The 18,516-nt window shown below is 34.3% G+C and overlaps 1 protein-coding gene across 1 annotated transcript in view; it reads right to left on the reverse strand.

Moving 5' to 3' along the window:
* Positions 1 to 18,516, reverse strand: part of LOC107291015 (metabotropic glutamate receptor 4) — a 268,099-nt gene that overhangs the window by 9,036 nt on the left and 240,547 nt on the right. The window lies entirely within an intron of this gene.

Consider the following 18,516-nt stretch of genomic DNA (forward strand, 5'->3'; position numbering starts at 1 on the left):
TATTAACTTTAATGAGTGAATTCCTTAAAGTATCAGCTTTTTTTCAGCTTCCAAGCTTGCTTATTTTACATAGCCACCTGCTCTTTAGATTGAATTATAGATGATATAAATTGTTTGTCATCCAGACCAATGAAATCAGTTCATTTTGTGTCTTCAAATCATACCCTGAAGCCAGGATATCAAATACCACTGAAAGCACTGCTTGATTGCATACTTAGATTTTTTTTTATAGTAGCTATCACATACATTATGAATTCAGTATGTGTGGTGTGTGTGAGAGAGAGGGGGGAGAGAAAGGGGGGAGAGAGAGAGAGAGAGAGAGAGAGAGAGATCTTCCTAAACAGTTGAAGACCATCCTTTTCCAGAAGGCCTACCTCTAGATTGGTAATTCAAAATGGTTTGTTTTACATTATTATGTAAATTTATTATACATTTATATAATTTGTTTTATGATGTGTTTATGAAGTATATGTTTATTGTTTTGACTTGCTCAGAGTTTTTAATGGGGAAAGCATACAAATACTATAAAAGTAAACACGCTAATAAATACAGTTATGTCTGTCTGTCTGTCTCTCTGTCTGTCTGTCTATAGATACCTACACATACATATATAGAGTGGGCACAGTTTTGCCATGATGCATCCGGCCCGCGGGCTGACAGTTTGACACCCCTAGATTTAAAGTTTTTCCTGTCTTGGAACCAGAATATCTAAAGGAATGCCCCTTTTTCATATCTTCAAATCTGTACTGATATTATCTTGTAAAAATCTAGCTTCACTAGAAACCATTTGGGATTGATTAGTATGGAGGCACTAGGAAAAGAAAGCATTAATGTTTATTATATTATTATATATTGTTTAATTAGAGAGATACTTTGGTCTAGTGGTTAAAGCACCAGATTAGAAAGCGGGGGGACCAGGAATTCTAGTCCTGCCTTATCCATGAAAGTCAGCTGTGTGTCATTCTCTCTCAATCCAATTCAACCAGAGGGTTGTTGTGGGAAAATAAGAGGAGGAAGATATGTTGGATATGTTAGCAACCATGAATTATTTTAAAAATAATAAAGGATACAAATAAATAAGTTGTACTGCTTTATTAATATAGATGTTGTACATTGCTTAAACTCTATTTGAACTAAGGCAGTACATACATTCTATAAATCAATCTGTTTGCCAACATGCAATGAGGGCTTCTAGGAGTAGCATTTTTCAGTGGTAGTTTTCCAAACTTTGAATTACCTGACAGAAAAATATGCTTTATGAAATCTTGTAAGATTCCTAAATAAATAGCCACATTAGATTGAGGGGGAAAACCCTACTCTAATGTCTTGATGGCATTTAACCATGGCTGTATTTAAACATGTTTTTAAAAACCTGGCTCTTCCCCCAGACTTTGGGTTGCAGTGGGTGATAGATTATTGTGTGGGATTTTGATCAATTAATGGTTTTCTGGACTTCTTTTTTATGTTACATATCTTTTTATTATCAATTTGTGAGGCCCTCAGAATCATGACAGAGTGAGAGGGTCAATGGATTTTATAAATAATTAATTCCAACCTTCAGCAATCCATTCATGTAAAATGTAGATTTTTGCTCTGTTGTTAGCTTGCTTGATTTCTCCAAACAAAATGAACAAAAAGTATGAAGTCAGTTAGTATATCTGATATTAAGCCACCTGAGAAGATGTAGTTCAGCTGACAAATGTATGGAGCGAATGGATTTTCAGTCCTCCTACTGGGCAATGTTATGGCTTACACTCAACAACAATAAAATTGTCAACCGATTCAAGAATATATCTGTTGGCTTATCAACTTGTTAATTGGTTAACTGATTCAATTTAAATAAATGTATACATTATAAAACTTCAATATACATGCCTTTTTACACCCTGAAGAAAATTTGAAGTGATTTACAACTTAAGCAATTTGTGATTAAAAGAAAGTCAAAATTCGTATTTCCTTTTTAATTCCATAAAAATATAATATGCCCAAAACAAAATAGCCTCCAAAACTAATCTGAAAATGGATTCAAATTTGCCCTCCCCCTGTTAAAATTGCTCAATATAATTTGTCACAGAAGTGGAATAATTTGCCAATTAAAATTTGTGGCTATCATCTCGGTGTGATTCTGAAGTATATTGCAGTGATCATAAACAGTTGCATTTATGAAAACCCATTTATGTCACATTTCTCTGAGGTATCTTTAAAGACATATTTGCTGCATTGCATCTTCACTTATCCCTTGTGCACAGAATCTCAAATAATTCATGTATAATATCCATTAAAACCTTTTTCTTACAATGTTAAGTTCAGGCTATTGGTGATATAAAAGGAACTGTAATACACTGTGTTCACAGTGATACATATATACATATATACATACATACATAGGACAGTTCCCATTTTATTCTGTTCCCCCAGCAAGTGCAAAAGAAACCTGTTCTCCTTTCAACAGGTAATTCTTATTCAACAGCTCACTTCCTGAGCTGTTATAATGTTAGTCACATATTACACACCAATGTAGTCCTTCTGCAGTCAAAACTAATTTCACGCTCACTGTCCAGGACTAACGGTGACAGATGTTTTGCAAAATGAAAGCCCATTAATCTGACTGTAGAATAATCCATTTTTCTATAGAAAGGACCTGGCAGGCATCTCACAAGTGGGGGATGTATGAATCAGATAGCACTAGGAAAGGAAACTCTCCTTTTTTTTTTTTTTTGCACAATCACAAATATGTCTGGGCAATCCTTCAACCCACCAAATAACTAATTGTCCTCCTTATTTGGTTTTTCCCTTCCTCATTTTATTCATTAGTCTAATCAGGGACTATTGCGCATTGAATAATGATGTACCTGATCCCAATTTTATTCTCTCTTATTGGGCTTTAAAATTCTAGACCCACTTGCCAATTCAGATAGATTCTAGATCTAACATACAGGCTTTCTTTTTTTTTCTCTCATCAAGATAAGTTAATGTCACTTTGCAGAAACCATGCACATTTTGAGAGTTTCCCTCTAGGAGAAAAGAGTTAATTGCAGATAAACCTGAGGCAGGCATAGAAGATATAAAATAGTTCTGAATGAACTGCCCCCAGAGATCAGGGTGATCCCTGATCTCCCTTCCTTCCGCCGCGCCCTTAAGACATGGTTATTCCAGCTTGCGGGACTGGCCTAGGGGAAACTTTTAGAGGGGGTTTTAATTATATTTTAATTAGATCAAATTTAAATATTTCCTTTTTAATTAATTTTTAAATTTGTAATGTTATTTGTGTATTTTTACCCGATTGTTAGCCGCCCTGAGTCCGCAAGGAGAAGGGCGGGATATAAATTTAATAAAATAAAATAAATAAATAAAATAAATAAATAAGCTTTCATATACTAAAGATTACCAGACATAGATAGGTCTGCTTTCCACATCCATAGTTTAATTCATATCAAAATCAAATGAATACAATGTTTTGATAGATTCTAAGTTTACTCAATGACAGAAAACCTTCTTTTTTGACTGTTTAGTTTGCTTGGGCAGTTCCTGATCCTGAACCCAGAACAAGCAAACAACAAATGTGCTTGTAGCGTGTGAGTGTGCACACTGCACATTTTCTAAGAGTGTTTTTTGCAGAGAAATTGATTTTAAAAATTGTTAAGCTTGCAGTAGTGTCTTCCAGTGACTGAATATGAGACGTTTTTAGGCTAATCATCCATCTTTGCCTCTAGGAAGTTTCATCATCTGACAGATTCACTTTGCTACCTAAATATGCAAATCTAAAATTGTCTTAAGGTACTGAAATTATTAAAAAAAAGAACCTCAGAAAGGGCCTTTTTCAATGAGGACATCTCACACTAGACATATACCATTGACCCATAAAGGTGGCTGAGCCTACTGTTGAGATCACCCCAAAGAAGATCACCCTTCTTTTAAGAAGCCATACCCCTCTCCACAAAGGGGATAGATTAATCAGTAGACTCTATAAATCCTGAGTTTCAGTTCTGGCAAAATGTGACTTCTTCATCTCTGATATGGTAGCCAGATACTTTATTGCACCTAAAGTCCAATGTATTTTGAGGGGAAAAACTCATCTTTGTGGGATTGTGACTAATAAAGTATCTTAACTGTTTATGAAATAAAATTATAATTACAAATAAAAACTATGTAAACTCCACATTAAGAATTATTGACCAATATAAATAATACACAAATAGGCTAATGCTAAGGAAAAAGATGTAGCCATAAGTTTCAAACTCTCTGAATTCTATAAAAATATGAGTTATTTTTTATATTAGTGATTTACCTTGATTATTTTATTTAGTTATGTAGTTCATAACTATGTCATTGTATACTTTGTGTAATTGGAAGTGTTTTTATATTCAGGGTGCCTCATTTTTCTTTACATTTCAAACTCTATTTCAAGTTTTGCTTACTGGTGTTTTGGCTTTTACTTTTGTTTTAATTTTATATTAGGCTTCATCTTTTCTTCTTAATCTAAAAAAAATCACTTCTCACGCTTTTGCCAATTTTGCATATGATATTGCAGATCAGAATACATTTAACTTATTTTAGAATTGGCTGCTAATCTATTATGTAATTGTATGTTTAAACACCTTGGAAGGCTGGGTTAAGAAACACAGCCAAAGGAACAGTCAGATAAGAGACAGCATAGCCTGCAGTTTTATATTGGACAAGGAAAGAGGCTCAGAAGAGATTCTCTGAGTTTCTCAGGCTATAAAGTATAAGGGGGATAAATTTACTTTCAAATTTGAAACACTCTGTCAATGAAGCTTTACTATAAAGTGGACTTGGTTCATCTGGCCATGAGTCCTATCTGGATTTTTCCCAGCAAGACTGACAATTATGTTTATTTGAACTGATTTTTTTTTTAAAAAAATGCACCTATTACCCACAACATCTTTTTTAATATGTTAAACTTTCGTATGCAATTTAAGCTAATGTAGATAGTATTTTACACAGATTGGTTCATAATACCTACATATTATTCTTGAATATATACTTTATATGTTTTTTTTACTGTAAAATGACATCTGCTAGTGAAATCTTCCTTTTTCTTATCACAGAAACCCAACTAAACTTTCCTTATTTAGGAATGGCTGTATTCAATTGCTGTTGAACCCTGACAACAATCAGGCATGTATTGGATCCAAAAGTCTGAAATAGGTGCTTATTAGCTTTGACTCAGTGCTGATGGGCTTGCATTCCATTTGACAGAGTACAAGTCAATATTTTTGTGTGCACAGAATCTTATCATTGAGTTGTCCTGAGACCTGAAATGGAGATTAAATAGTGGGAAAGAGAGGTTTCAGCTGGAGTGTTGCCGAGTTTAGCAAACGGACACTGCATGAGTACCAATGTCATTATTGATGGCACCATGCAATCAGTGTGACTGTATAGAGCAGTACGTCATGATTGTATCACAATATTTTCTGTGAAATGGTCCTTTGCATTTGTCCAGATCCCATGGAGTGCTTCATTTTTCTCCTGTTGATTTAAGTATACTCTTGGAAACAGTGGGATTTAGGAACAGAGAGCAAACTTCAGTCTCATAAAACTGTAATCCTGGGGAGCACCTATGTTTACAAATAGAAGTCTCTGAATTTTAATCGTATTCTTCAGATTCCTTTACTAGAACAATCAGACAGCAAAAGCAATGGTGCTTTTATATATGTAGTATGTATAAAGGAATGTCAGAAAAGCAGATGTTCTGTTTCTTAAGTGATGTAATGATTAATCCTGACTTGAACTTCTACTCTCTAGATGGAAATCTTCGGAACTGCTAAACTTTGCCTCATTGCCACTCCTGATCTAAACAAGAATTATGCTTCTTGGAAATTCTATAAAGGGAATTCTCTTTCTGCTCTTCTCCCATATTTTTCTTCCTCTATTCCTTTCCATACTTGTTCCCACAGTTCCTTTACTCTTCCTAGGTATGTTCTAACACTTCTGATGGAACACAAGGACAAAGAGATAAAAATATTCAACCCTATGTCACAGGTCCTGGATATCTTATTACTAGGGCCTATTTCTGAATCAATACACAATGCACAAAGTATATTAAACATAAGACAAGAGCTGAGTTTTCCCCTTGTTTCTGTTCTTCAGGTTGCTGCTGCTGACATATTAGCCCAGTAAGTGGAAATTAATTTGGATTACTGGAACATAATTAGTGTAATGGAAACACATTAAATGGGAGAAAGGCTCAATCTATATTCCAGCTTCCTATATATAGGACTTGACACCAAGTAAAAAGAAGGAGGAGGAAGGAAGAACAAAAAAAATAACTGATTATCAATTTATTTAACAGGAAAATATGGAAACCTGGATTTTAAAGAGCTAAGTGCTCATGCCCTCTAACTGTGGAGATAAAATATAAGTAAACAAGGTGGACAAAAATCAAAAGTTTGAAACAACTTGCCACATGAAACAATTGCTTTTTAAAATTATTTTCATTTCTATATGCACCAGGAACATTAAAGTCATCTCTCTTTCCCTTAGACATGCAGACACAGGGAGACAGAAGAGCATCAATTATCAAATTAAAATGCACCTATTCAATTGCAATTATTCTGCCACTAGATAATCTGCTGGGGTCAAAGAACAGTTGGAACGTCTATGTTCAACAATAAAATCATTTCTACACATTTGTCAGAAAGAGAGTAAAGCACAAAGGCTGAGCATTCTTGTGAAAGTTATGTGCTCAGATTTCCAGATATTCTGCAAACTTTTCAATAGTAACAGATCAGTCCAAGTATACATGGTATACAAGCCTTGAGCCACTTTCCACATTTCCAAGCTGTCTACTGAAGGTGGACGACAAATTACCGATTACATTGCTTACAAAAGGGAATCCGTGTTGTCTACAGTTTTATCTCTCCCTGCCAGGCACCAATCAGGTTATCAGTGACAATAAATTTACCAGGAAGATTCAGAAACAATTGTGAGCATCACTGCAAAACAATGGTTGAACAGGGCTGTTACCATTTAGATAGCCAGTAAGTAAGAAACAGAGGTATTTTTTTTCTTGAAGGCTTTAACCAGGATGTTATTCAGCTCAATCCTTTTGCAAGGGGTTATAATCCAAATTTCCCAATTTACTTTACTGGAAGATTGGATTAAGTATGGATTCCTACTAAAATTTTGATTGGGGAAACCACTTTACAGCCTGTGCTGTCACTGCTCAATCACTGAAAAGGATCAAAACCCTCACCTTTTTATTTAACTCAGACTGTGGGAAGATCATATTTCCTTCCAGTCACTTCCTTAAAAGCCTCAGAAACCTACACATATATAGTCAGTGGGGCACTGGAGTGAATCCCCTTCCTAATTAAGTGGCTAAATTACCTTGTTTTCTTTGGGTTGGGACACTATGTTTAAGCTAATAAATGGTTTGGCTACCTTCTTTGAGCCATATGAATCTATTTTCTCTCCAATATTCAACAATAACCTGTTTTATCATATGTGATTAAAAATATACTATAGGACATTAAATGAAATATCCTTTGTTATGTTTGTACTATGTGGCCAGGCTACATAGTAATTAGAAATTGCTGACATTCTGAGGTGATATAAATCATTCTGAAAATGAATTCTGTTATTAGGACAGGCCTAAACAACAGTGCTTCACATTACACCTTGTTTTGATAATATTTGGGGGCACAGCTCAACCTGAGGTTATCTTTGTTAGGATATTTCATATCTGCCAATGTATAGTAGAAGTTCTGTTTGAGTACTTTGGATCTCTGGTTATGTTTTCATGCATTACCCAAATACCTACTAGTTAGCTTTAATTCAAATTTCCTCACAATTGTATTAATAAGACAGTTTGTCTTTAGTCTACATTAAATTAATCAATGCTTCCTGCATTCCATACTGTGGATTTCTAAAGAAATGGAAAAGAATTTGGAATTCTAATTCCTCCTTACTATAGTTGTTTTTTTTCTCCATATAAGTTTGCTTGGAAAAACTTGGGTGAGTGAAAGCTATAGTTAACATTAAACATTGTTATCTGTTCTAAGAAAAGTTAAGAGCAGCAATGGGCAGGGGATGCACAGCAGGTTGGTCATCATAGGTAATGGTATGTGGCCTTGGGAGACAGGGCAAAGAGGTGCAGCAAAGACAATGGTCTACTAAAAGGTAATTTTGCTGACTACAGGAATGTGGCAGAGCAAGTGGCCCAGAAGGAACCCTGCCTAGATTCCTGGCCTGTAAAGGGGATTGCAGATGGAGAAATGTACTATCAGACTTGCAAAATTCCATTAATATAACTTTACAATAAAATAAAAATAGCCATGTTTCCTGTCCGGTTGACCCTGCATCGCAAGACTGACTTCATGTTACACATGATGTCCAGACCAGAAATTTCTCTTTTTTTCTTCTCTATTTCTGAGGTAGTGATAATGTTTTTTAGGAGGAGGAGGAGGAGGAAAAGAAAGAAAGAAAGAGCCATATTAAAGCTTAATTGATTATGTGCCATCAATTCTGTGCCATTTCTCAATGATCACATAGTTTTTCTCTAGAACAATCTATCCCTAAACTGGTCTTTTGGATTTTCCAATGGTGTACTAATCAGCTAAGTCCATCCACCTTGCTGCTGGTCATCCCCTTTTTTTCTATTATCCTCCCCTTTAGCAAGCATTATAGAGTCCTCAAGAGAGTTAGATTTTCACATAGATGTCCAAAACATCAAAATGTGAGACTAATTATTTGTGCCTCAAATGAGAACTCTGGACTGATTTGTTTCTTTGGTGTATTTTTTGTTTTGTTTGCTGGTTTTAAAGTTCTTAAGTGTTAATACTCTTCCTATCCTGCTTTTTCAAAATCCAGTATTAAGGCTCACATTATAATTTTTGAAGAGAAGTCATGATTTTTTGCAACTGTGATTCAAAAAGTTTCTAAGAGCAGAACAAATAAGATTAGAGGTTGCTTGCAGCCTGCAGACTCGGGCTTTCCACTTTTAATGTAAATGAATAAATTCTCCCTTAGCTAGAACATATATTACCCCTGAAACATATTTTATTTTCTTACAATTCATTACAAGTTTGTGTATGTTAAATGTAAAAAAAATTAAAAGAATGCATATCAAAAAGGAACGTAATAGACCAATCCCAGTACAATTACACTGTTTGCCTGTTCATTTCTGGATTTTGTTTAAGTGTTTGTTTTAGTCTTTGAAGTTCTAATTTTTTTAATCAAAATATTTGAAAAAACATTGTACTCAGAGGAGTCTACCTGATGAACATGAAAATCATTGTCTGAAACCCTGATCTCTGGACCATCACTAATAAGGCCTTTTCAATGAGAATTCTATCCAAGCACTAACAGGTTCTTTTCAATAAAAACCTTTCCCAAAGCATTTTAATTTTAATTGCCTTGCATCATTGGATTAATTTTACTGTGTTTTAGACTGATTACTTTCTACTTTATTATGCATCCTTGTGTATTGTCTTGTGAAAAAAATACATTAAAAGAAAAAAAATGCAATCAAAATAAATTGCTTGGTCCCCCTATAAACTCATACAAATGTTTTTTTGTGCAGTCTTCAAGCATAAATCAAGCAGCTTGCCAAGAAGTCTTATCTTTAAAAAATATATGACAAGCAAACATTCAGCAGGTGAAGTTTCTCCTGGTGTGCAAATATGGTAATTGCAGTAAAACTACACCAACATAAGAGCTATGCCAGAAAAAAAAGATCAGATAATCAAACAATTGCTAATGTTTATTTATTTTTTTCAATGCATATGGCCTTCTGCTCACCACATAACTCTGGACAGCAATCAAGAATTAAAATAAATAATATATACATCAACACAAACTAAAAGACATCACACCTGGAATAGGGCACATACATCCACATGCTCATGAAAAACAGGTACACTTAATTTCCTGGCCCAATGCCAGGAAAAAGTCAAGTTTTTAAGCCTTATGAGAAAGTTATCAGACTCAGAGCCATCTGAATCTTGGCTTTTGCTGTTCCATAAGAACACTTTATAACAGAACCATGAATCCAGACAGCACCTGTAAGGGATGTCTCAGTACAAAGCAAGAGGTTAATTCCTCCCAGTTCTGTTTATTTTATTTTATTTTTTTTTGCAAGTTTTGAATAGTACCCCAAGCACGAGACTGGATAGTGCACAAGGAAAATTCTGTCCATAACCAAAATTAACTGCAACAACATAATGAGACACTATGATTAAAGATCCAAACTGCACAATGACCAATTGAAATAAAATTATTTTCAGGGTCTTCTGGAACAAGAGGAGTGACAGGCAAAAACAAATCTCTTGGGAGTTTGGCAATGTTTTCTAAATGCTCTCATATGCTCATATGATTCACTGAAACCTACTTCAGAAGATTTTTGGGATCATGATGAAGGAATCACAAAACTGTTTTTATATGTGGGAGATCACTTTTCTCTTTAAATATATTAACTTTCAATGGAGAAAGCAATTATGTTTGGAAAAGCTAATGATAAAAGAAAACCAGTCCATCAAAGAACATGGTGGCTGGATACTATCAAAGCTGACACCAGCCAGAGCATAGAAAAACTCAAAGAAATAGTGCAAGATTGGAAAATGTGTAGTGACCTGGCCCTTAGAATCGCCAAGAGTTAGACTCGACTGAATGGATAACATCATAATTAATGGGAAAGATTGAGGGCAATAGAAGAAGGGGAGGACAGAGAATGAGGTGGCTGGATGGAGTCACTGAAGCAGTAGGTGTGAGCTTGAATGGACTCCAGAAGATGGTAGAGGACAGGAAGGCCTGGAGGAACGTTGTCCATGGGTTCGTGATGGGTCGGACATGACTTCGCAACTAACAATAACAACAAATTGTCCATTAGTTATTTAGTAAGTAGAGGTCAGAATTCTACTGACTACAAATACCAGTAGACAGATGCAAAGGGAATCTAATAGAATTGAAATTAGGGCCATAGGACATACTGTATGTTGACGTGTGTGTGTGTGTGTGTGTGTGTGTGTGTGTGTGTGTGTGTAGGTCTTGGTGTATTCGGGTCTTTTCCCATGTAAGATTGAGAGTATCTTGGCGATGTTTCACCAAGATATAGATATTCCAACTTTTGATTCATCTAGCCCTGTGAGAAATTTTGTCTTCCTAGGCTCCAAGATCACCACAGATGGGGACTGCAGGCAAGAAATTAAAAGACGCTTGCTCCTGGGGAGGAAAGCTATGGCAAATCTAGACGGCATACTAAAAAGCAGAGACATCACCCTGCCAACAAAAGTATGTATAGTCAAGGCCATGGTTTTCCCTTTGCAATGTATGGCTGTGAAAATTGGACCATAAGAAAGGCTGAGCGCAAAAGAATCGAGGCCTTTGAACTATGGTGCTGGAGAAGACTCCTGCGAGTCCTCTGGACTGCAAGGCGATCAAACCGGTCAGTCCTAGAAGAGATCAACCCTGACTGCTCTTTAGAAGGCCAGATCCTGAAGTTGAAACTCAAATACTTTGGCCACCTAATGAGAAGGAAGGACTCACTGGAGAAGAGCATAATGCTGGGAAAGATTGAGGGCAATAGAAGAAGGGGATGACAGAATGAGGTGGCTGGATGGAGTCACTGAAGCAGTAGGTGTGAGCTTAAATGGACTCCAGAAGATGGTAGAGGACAGGAAGACCTGGAGGAACGTTGTCCATGGGGTTGCGATGGGTCAGACATGACTTCATACATAGATACATCATACATGCACATGTCCTATAGTTCAGAAATAAAACAATAAAAAATAAATAAATGTATATTAAAAAAAAAACCCTTTCTCACCTCTATGGGTGATATGTGTTTTCTCAGTCTCCAGTTCAGTCTTATCCTGTGGTTCAGTGATAAAGAAAAGAAAATAAATCTCCAAATTTCCTTTATTGTGTTTTAGATATACCACAGATCCACTTCAGTGCACACTTTAAATTGTTAACAGGAACTGTATCCTCAATCTCATTCTCTTTGCTCAGCTTGTTCACTAGGGAAAGGAGCAATATACTCCCTAATCCAGACAGCTATGATTTGTTAGTCCTCGTGGGAACAAAGCCAAGACACAAGCTCATCAAACAAAACAGAAAACTAACTGAATATTTTGCATTCAAAAAATCTTGTTCCAGATTTTTTTTGTTTCATAGATGACAGGAATGGGTTTATTTTCGGCTGTAAACAGACTACAGATTCTAATCTGAAGTCAGTGATATACTCCCTATAATGTTTTTACACACACACATACACTTAAATGGAATGTATCATGAGATATTCCTAGGCAGGAAAGGGTTCTGAAAGATGGGAGGGTCAATTCTGTTCAACTGATATCTGTTCAACTTATAACAATCACAATGTGCAAAAGGATAGTATTGAATAATGGATGTAGAAAAGGTGACAAAAAGTGGTCATCCAGAATTTTTCAAGCAATCAACCCCTTACTTTCTTCTTCAGACTCCACTAAAATTCTTTTAAGGTTCCTTTTTAACATAATATTAACTTCCTTATCTCTATAAAAACATTCATTGTGATTAGAAACTTGAGCTGCCAATGAAATCCTCTCTTTTTGTTCCTTCCTCTCTTATCTCTAAGATTTCCTTCATATGGTGAACTTAGAATTAGGTATAGCAATACTATAGCTAGACATGAACATAAGTCATGTTCATGTCGTCATTCAGTCCTGGTCAAGAAAAATCTATTACAAGCTATTAGAAAAGAAAAATGTATATTTTAACCTTGATTGAATAAGCCAACTTTATGTTCCTTCTTTTTATTTTTAAGTAAGTTTTGATGTTTCTTCCTTTTAAGTAGTGCCCTGAGAGCTGATTTCTTTTAATTCTCTCTTTATCTTTTCTCAGGAACTCTTTCATAAGTATAATACATCTCATATAATATATAATATATCTAAGATACAATATAGTACTTCTAAGATGTAATATAATACATCTAATAGCTCTAATATAATATATTATATTAGATGAGAAGGTTGTCTAAGGCATTTTCTAAGTTGAAAGCCACACATCCAAGTGATTTTATTTGTTATTTGTTTGTCCTTTTTAACTATTAAAACATCAACCAGTCTCATTTGTAAGTTCTGTGTAACATCTCTGTCCGTATTGTTCTTGTAGTCTTTCATTTTTAAATCCATATCCAAAACAGCCTGATTATCAGTTGTATCCTCTTCTATACCTTCTTTCAAATCCATTTTTATAGTAGCAAAGTTCTGGATACATTGGTGTATTTCCTTGAATTCTTCCAGGGTTGAAATACTTTTCTCTATTTTGTATTAGTGGATCTCTTCTCCTTTAATTATAATCTTTGGTTCTTTTTATTGCCTCTAATGACCAGCCTTCAAGGTCTCACCTTTTTCTCTAATCCACATTTTCCCATGGAAAGATTCTTATACTTAGATTCTAAAACTTTATATGATAGGATTTTAAACAGATCACCAGAAAGATTTTTATAATCTTCATGGTGATTCCCTGCATGTGGAATATCATCCCTGCAGAGATAAGATTGCCCCCCCCCCTTTGACACTCTTTTTATACGATTTTTATTGATTTTTTTCATACATTCAATAGTACTTGTTCAACAAACGTGTTGTCTGAGTTTTCATTCACTAATACAGATTTAATTCCCAATCCTTTATTCTTTTTTCTAGCCATTGATAAAATGTTCCAAGTTTGATAATATTCTGTTTCTTCTTTTTCTTTCAACCTCAAAGTCAGTCTGTCCATCTCCGCACATTCTAGTATTTTTTTAATTATTTCTTCATCTGATGGTATTTCTTTATTTTTCCAATATTGTGCAAATATAATTCTTGCTGCTGTTATTACACGTAAAGTCAAATATATGCTTTATTTATCAGTCTTTTCTGGCATTTTACCTAATAAAAAAAGTTCAGGTTTAAAATCTACTTGTTTTCCCAACATCTTTTCTAGCCACGTATGTATTTTTTCCCAATAATTCTTTGCTTTGGCACATGTCCACCAAACATGGGAATAAGTACCTGACTTGTCTTTACATTTCCAACATCTATCTGACATGCTTTTAAATATTTTTGCTAATCTTGCTGGTGGTAAGTGCCATCTATAAAACATTTTATATAAGTTTTCTTTATAAGGAGTTGATATTGTCAATTTATAATTTATTTCCCACAAGTTTTGCCATTTTTCTAATTCTATATTATATCCCAAAAAATTTGCCCATATTATCATTGTTTCTTCAACTTGTTTGCTTTCCATTTTCAAATTCAATAGAAAATTATAGATTTTCTTAATTTTTCATCAGAGGTTAATAATATCTTATCAAACAAGGTTTGCTCCTTATAAAATCCATACATTTTAACATTTTTATCATATCTAACTTGCATTTGTAAGTTTGCCCACCATAATAGTTTTATACCCTGATTTTCCATTTCTTGTTTAGATTTTAAATTCCCTTCAGAATTTAGAATATCTCTGTATGTCCAATTTTTTTCAAAATTAACTAAATTTGGATGTACAAATGCTTCCATTGTTGAAAACCATCCTGGAATTTTCAAATATATTTTACATTTTATTTTTTCCCATGTTAGTAGTAATGCATTTCTAATTTTTCCCATACCATAAAAAAAGCGTGCCAACCCAGTTGTAAATCATGTCCCTCCAAATATAACAACCTTTTGTTTCTAAGAGTTATCCATTCTTTTACCCATGTTAATACAGATGCTTGATAATATAAGACCCACTCTGGCAAACCAAAACCTCCATTTTTGTAACATTTTCATTTTAATTTTAGCTTTCTTTCCTTGCCAAATGAACTTCAAAATTAATGAATTTAAATCTTCAAAGAATTTTTTCTTAAGTTTTATAGGTATTGTTTGGAAAAGAACCAAAGTTTTGGTAATATATTCATTTTCACTGTAGCAATTCTTCCTAATATCGACAGTTGCAGATTTTTCCATTTTTCCAAGTCCAGTCTTATTTGATTCAATAATTTTGTATAATTATCTTCTTTTATCATTGAACATCTTGCTGTTAAGTATATTCCCAGGTATTTAACATTTTTAACTATTTGTAGTTCGATTTTTTCTGACTTTTTTTTGCTTATCTGAGAGATTTTTAACTATTAGTTTAGTTTTTTTCTCTGTTTATTTCAGTCCTGCTATTTCTCCATACTGTTCTATCTTCTCCAGTAGTTTAGGGATCATCTCCAAAGGTTCTTCTAGAATAAATACCAAATCATCTGCAAATGCTTGCAATTTGTATGTTTCACCTTTAATTTCTAGTCCTTTAATTTCTGCATCTTGTCTAATATTTCTGTTTAAAACTTCCAAAGTTAAGATAAATAACAATGGAGATAATGGACATCCTTGTCTTGTGCCTTTTCTTATCTCAAAGTTCTCTGTATAGTCTCCATTTACAATCACTTTTGCTGTTTGTTTATTATATATTGTTTTAATCATATTTATAAAGTTTTGTCCAAAGTCCCTTATTTCTAATTGTTGGATCATAAATTGCCAGGAAACATTATCAAATGCCTTTTGAGCATTTAAAAATATTAGTGCCAATTGTTTCTCTGGATGCAGTTCATAATATTCCAATATATCCATTATCACTCTTAGATTATTTTTAATTTGTCTGTTTGGTAAAAATCCATTTTGGTCTGAATGTATAAATTCAGTTAAAAATCTTTTCAGTCTTTCCATTATTATTGAAGTAAAAGTTTTATAATCCACATAGTAATGATATCGGTCTGTAATTTTTTATCTGTGTCAAATCTGAATCTTCTTTTGGTATTAAAGTAATATTTGCTTCTGTCCATGTATTTGGGAGTTTAGCCTCCAACAAAAGTTCATTACGTACATTCTTCAACGGTACACTTAATGTATCTTGTAAACATTTATATAGCTCCACCGGTAATCCATCTGGTCCCAGCGTTTTCTCATTTTTTTGTCTTCTTATAGCCTCTGTTAGTTCCATCATTGTTATTTTTTCCTCTAACATGGTTTTAAAGTTTTCTGAAATTTTTGGTAAATTATTTTTTTCCAGATATTGAATCATTTTCTCCAGCAAAATTTCTTCTATATTGTACAATTTCTTATAGTATTCTTTAATTATCTTTTTTTATTTCTTCATTTTTAAATTGTAAACAGCCTTTTTCATTCACTAAGTTATTTATCAGTTTTTTCTCGTTCTGTACCTAATTTTATCTCAATCTTCTGCATAATTGTCCTTAATTCAGGTGTTATCCAGATCATGTCAATTCTTTACAAGGATTTATGACTGTTTGAATAAAATGTGTATTGTAGTTTTTCTGGATTAGTTTCCCGCCAAACATCTTGTACCCCAGTTTCCTCTATCATATTAAAAAAAGTCTTAGGTAAACTTTTTCTTCCACTTTTTCCTGTTTTGCTACTTTTATAATCTAATGTCCCATCCACTATTGCGTTGAAATCTCCTACTAAACAAATATTTTGATACCCCGTTTCTGTTATTTTTCTATGGAGATTTTGATAGAATTCTTCTTGTTTATTATTTGGTGCATATATTACTACCAACAGTGTTTGTTTTTGATGTAAAAATATTTCTACCATCACAATTCTTCCTTCTTCATCTGAATAAATCATTTTAGAATCTATTGTCTATTTAATATATACAGCTACTCCTCTTTTTTTCTGTTGCGCTGATGCATGATAAATTTTCCTAATTTTGGGGTATTCCAACAGTTTGTAGTATTGTCTTTTTATATGTGTCTCTTGCAAACCAATTATATCTATATTTAGTTTCTGTAGTTTTCTGAAAATTTTATTTCTTTTTGATGGGGAATTCAGTCCATTTATGTTCACTGAAAAATAGGGATCTACTTTAACACCACAACTTCTTTATTCTTTTATTGTAATGGTTCATCTCTGACTCTTCTCAGTATCTCATCTCTTATTGTTTTCTTTATAAATCTTACATGGACTTCTCTGGGTATTTTATATTTCTTTGCATAGCTTGAATTCATTCGAAATATTTCATCTATCTCCATTTGTATCTCTGCTCGGTCTATTTTTAAAGCCTCTGCCAGTAAATTAATAATCACTTCTGCTATATCTTCTTCTCTATCTTCAGGGATATTTTGAAATCTTTAATAGCTTTGACACTCTTTTTCAAGGCCCTGAAGACATGGTTCTGTCAATGGGCCTGGAGACTCTAAAATGATATAGAGCAGGGGTCCCCAACCTTGGCAACTTTAAGACCTATGGACTCTGGGAGCTGAAGTCCACAAGTCTTAAAGTTGCCAAGGTTGGGGACCACTGATATAGAGCCCCTCAAGTGGCTTCTTTCATTGCTGTTGCCAGGGGGTGGGGCATTATTGCTTTTTGCATTATTTTTATATTGGAATTTTATCCTGTAAGCCATCCAAAGTCACTGTGAGTGAGTTGGGTGGTCACATAAGTCTAAATAAACAAACAAACAAACAAACAAACAAACAAATAAATAATTTGAAAATCTTATTTCCAATCAATCTGGCCCCTTAGTTTATTTGCAGTTTTTCAAAATCAGTTTCCAACTACACCAGGGGTGTCAAACTGCTGGCCCATGGGCCAGTTTCATTATACCAAAGCCACGCCCACCCCATTGCCTGCAATGCAAAAAGAGTCACAATATGTCATGTGACGTGGCAAGTTTGACACCCATGAACTACACTTTTGCTGTCTCCAATTTTTTTAAAATCCTTTAAGTTCTTAAACTTATATGAAATTTCTTTTACTGAAGAATCCCTGATGTAATGAAACTTGTCCTTCTGAAAGTTTTTAATATAACAAGAAAAAGAAGAGTTATCAAGCTATTTCCAGAAGTTATTGAGAGAAGAAATAGGTGAACCCAGTGTCCATTTGAAGGCTCCGAACCATGTTTACATCAGAAGACTTCCTTCTGGCTCCCAAGCTCTGAAACCAGCTGGAGACTGCTGTTTTAGTTTCCTTGTTTGGAGCATCTGTAAGAAGCCTTTGTTAGCAATATTGGTCCTCTCCTTGATCCAGAGAAGAGTTCATAGAGCTGATCCATTCTCTGGCTTCTCTTTCTGCCATGGCTGTTAACTCTGCTGTCTCTTCAGTCATTGCTTCCCCAGAAGTCCTAAAATGGCAGCCAACTTACTAAGTGGTTTTGCAAACTTGTCATTTTTAAGATCTCTAATAGCCTTATAATAGATAAATGTATAATATCGGAAAGTGATTAGAAAGTTGAGGTTAGAGGTTTGATTTCCAAGTGAGGAATGGTGACCGAGTACATCTCTGCCTGGAGACAATGACTATGATAAAGACAAAAGGACCAACAATTATACCAATCCTACAGAATCTCTCTGGATAAGGACAGAATGGGATGCTGCTCTGAATAGCAGCTCCTTGTGAGGACATCACAGGACAGTGGTTTCCCACAGATTTGATTGCTAGAAGACAAAGGGAATCATCATGTTCTCAGCTGCAATGGAGTCTTTTAAAGACCAGTGAGTTTGCTTTCTCATAATTTCTGGAAATTATCTACTTAACTATATTAATGATA

This window comes from Protobothrops mucrosquamatus, unplaced genomic scaffold, assembly GCF_001527695.2.
Source record: "Protobothrops mucrosquamatus isolate PMUCROS unplaced genomic scaffold, P.Mucros_1.0 scaffold1031, whole genome shotgun sequence".
Lineage (NCBI taxonomy): Eukaryota > Metazoa > Chordata > Lepidosauria > Squamata > Viperidae > Protobothrops > Protobothrops mucrosquamatus.